Source organism: Monodon monoceros, unplaced genomic scaffold (assembly GCF_005190385.1).
Source record: "Monodon monoceros isolate NGI ecotype Baffin Bay Population unplaced genomic scaffold, NGI_Narwhal_1 Super_Scaffold_15, whole genome shotgun sequence".
NCBI classification, from domain to species: Eukaryota; Metazoa; Chordata; class Mammalia; order Artiodactyla; family Monodontidae; genus Monodon; species Monodon monoceros.
The window spans coordinates 41,501,998-41,504,475 of NW_021703771.1; the positions used below are offsets into that span (position 1 = coordinate 41,501,998).

Sequence of the window (2,478 nt, forward strand, 5' to 3'; positions counted from 1 at the left end):
CACACACACACACACACACACACACACACACACACACACACACACACAGCCGGCGAGTCTGTGTGATTTATTGGGGGGAGGAGGGGCAAGAAGGGTGATTTTATTATCCCTCTTCTCACTCAGTCCCAGCAAATCTCTGCCTGGGCCCAAGCTCGGTGGCCTCTTTCTGGCTCAGTCCCCTCCGCCTGTGGGCGCAGATAAGAGAGGGGAGGCGACCAAACAAAAACAGTCATCGATCTAAGGAAGTCGAGAGGAAATCCAGCGAGCAGGGAAGGGAGGAGAAAGGAGCCTAAGGGAGCAGGAGGAATGTGGGGGTCAGAGGAAGAGGAGCTACGGCTCCAGCACAGGGGACTGGGGACGGGTGGGTGGTGGCACAGGAAGAGTGGAGGGGAGGATGGGGGAAGTGCAAGGGACGTGCCAGAAATAGGCAGGAGGATGCGATGGGGAAGGCGACGGCCGCAAGAGGAGGAGGCCGAGAGGTGGAGGAGTGGGGCAGGGGTGGAGTGGGGTGGGGAGGGAAGCAGCACTGGGCTTCAATTATTAAGTGATTACATCATCCCTGACATTAAAACAACACACACAGCCCGGGTCCCCGCGGGGGGCCCCGAAAAGAGGGCGGGGGCGGAGTCTGGGCCAGCCTAGCCCCAAAGCCAATTCCTATTCACAGCCGGCGCCCGCGAGGAAATGCGCCCCCCATGCCTGAGCTACCTCGGGGCCGCACCCCGCAGAGGTGTCCTCCGGCGCGACCACAGGAAGACTCCGAGCGGGACCAACTCCCCGGCAGCCCAGCGGGGCGCCCGGGAGACGGCGGTGGCCCAGAGACTGCAGCGCTGGGCCCCGCGGCGGGGGCGGCGCTGCGCGGGGGCGCCGGCGGCCGGCGTCTCCGCAGCATCCCCGCAGCCCCGCGGCGCATCCCCGGCCGCTTACCTGCGCTGCGCTCAGGCTCCGGAGCCCATTCACATGGTCCTCTCCCCGCCCTCCTCCGGCGCGGCCGAAGCGGCTCCGGTGGTTCCTCGGCGGGCCCGGGAGCCGGTGGGCCTTCTGAGAGTGCCCAGGGGGCGGCGCCGGGTGTCCCCGGCCCGGCGGCCGGATCCCTCCTAGGCGCGGGCGGCGGCTTTGTGTGAGCCTGGGAAGCCTTCGGTGCTCGGCTTGAAGCGCCGCGCGCCCGGACGGCGGTGGATGCGCGGCTCCGAGTGCAGCCTCTCCTCTGCTCCCGCGGCCGGTCGGTGGTCGGGTCTCGACGTCCTTCGGCTCGCGGCGACCCCTCCTCCTCTCCCGCGGCAGCCCCCTCCCCGCCGGCTCCGCTCCTGACAGATGGCGCAACTGCAACTACGCGCAGCCGCTACCGCGGCTGCTCGCAGCTACTCGCGTTGATGCTCCAGCCCCTCCAGCCCCAGCGGGGAGCGAGGAGGGGGCGGGCCGCACCGCGAGAGTGGCAGGCTTCGCTGCCCTATCAACGGGCCCCTCGGGCGTTTGGGGGCGGGGGCGGGGCGGCGATGGGTGGGGCCACCGAGTGGGTGGAGCGCTTCTGTAACGTCGGGCATCCTGGCTTGCTTGCGGTGTAAGGTGTGAGGGGAATGCGAGACTGCAGGAGTTGTGTGTATGTGTTTTTAAGGTTTATGTGGACTTGGGATAGTGGGTTAGGGTGAGGAAAGAAGAGGGTGTGAGCTGCAGTTTCTGCTTTGCGGAAGATTGCAGCCGCCACTGCAGAAAGGCATCTGCCATTCCCTCAAAACCATGGGAACCTGCCTCGAGAAAGGGCTATCTTGCCTTTCTAGTGTTTTTTCATTTGAAGGTGGGAGAATAAACTGGAAAAGTGTTAGGGTGATGAAATTGTTTTCTCTGGTCAAACCGAAGAGTGCGGAGTATATTACATATATATATATATATCCAAGCAAAAGTCTGCAGGAAGTATTACGGAAATGGGGGTAGGGGGTGGAGAGGGCAGGCGGCGACTGAGAAATCTGCAATCACAGAGTAGAGGTTTATTTGCATAGTTTTTTCCAAAATCATGTTTAATTGTAGCCGTTGGCTGTCTTTGGTTTCTCATGACATTCAGCCTTCCCATGTTGTTTTCCCTTCTCTAAATCTGAGCTTTTGCTCAGATTTTCCTTGATGGAAATAATAGCTGGTTTAGTATACAGTTGAGAGCGCATCAGTCTTTATTTCCTATTCAGCTTTTCTATGGCAGGATGTAACTTCGTTAAAAAAAAAAAAAAAAACCTTCAGCTTCCTGATTTTCTTTATAGGTAATTCCTGTTTACTGAAAGTTCCACTTTAAGGCATACTCGGATTCATTCTCCTTGATGATTTTGGCAAGAACCCTACCTTGCTCCCTCAGCAAAATCTAATGTTCTGAGAAATATAAGTGGATTGGCTTCTGCTTCTATGCTCAAAATCTATATTACCTTTCCTGCCCACTGATTTTTTAACTGTAGTTTTAAAATAGCAGTCACTTTTGTTGCCTTTTTTCTTTTT

General features: G+C 58.2%; 1 protein-coding gene across 3 annotated transcripts in view; it reads right to left on the reverse strand.

The window, feature by feature from the left end:
• FYN (FYN proto-oncogene, Src family tyrosine kinase) overlaps nt 1–1,374 on the reverse strand; it is a 207,172-nt gene extending 205,798 nt beyond the window's left edge. For 2 of the 3 annotated variants that reach the window (XM_029223384.1, XM_029223388.1), the window contains exon 1: nt 928–1,373. The gene's annotated coding sequence lies outside the window, so the exon portion shown is untranslated. Of the gene's footprint in view, nt 1–927 lie in introns of all 3 variants that reach the window. The other variant, XM_029223385.1, reaches the window with a different exon arrangement.
• Between the last annotated feature and the right edge of the window lie 1,104 nt (nt 1,375–2,478).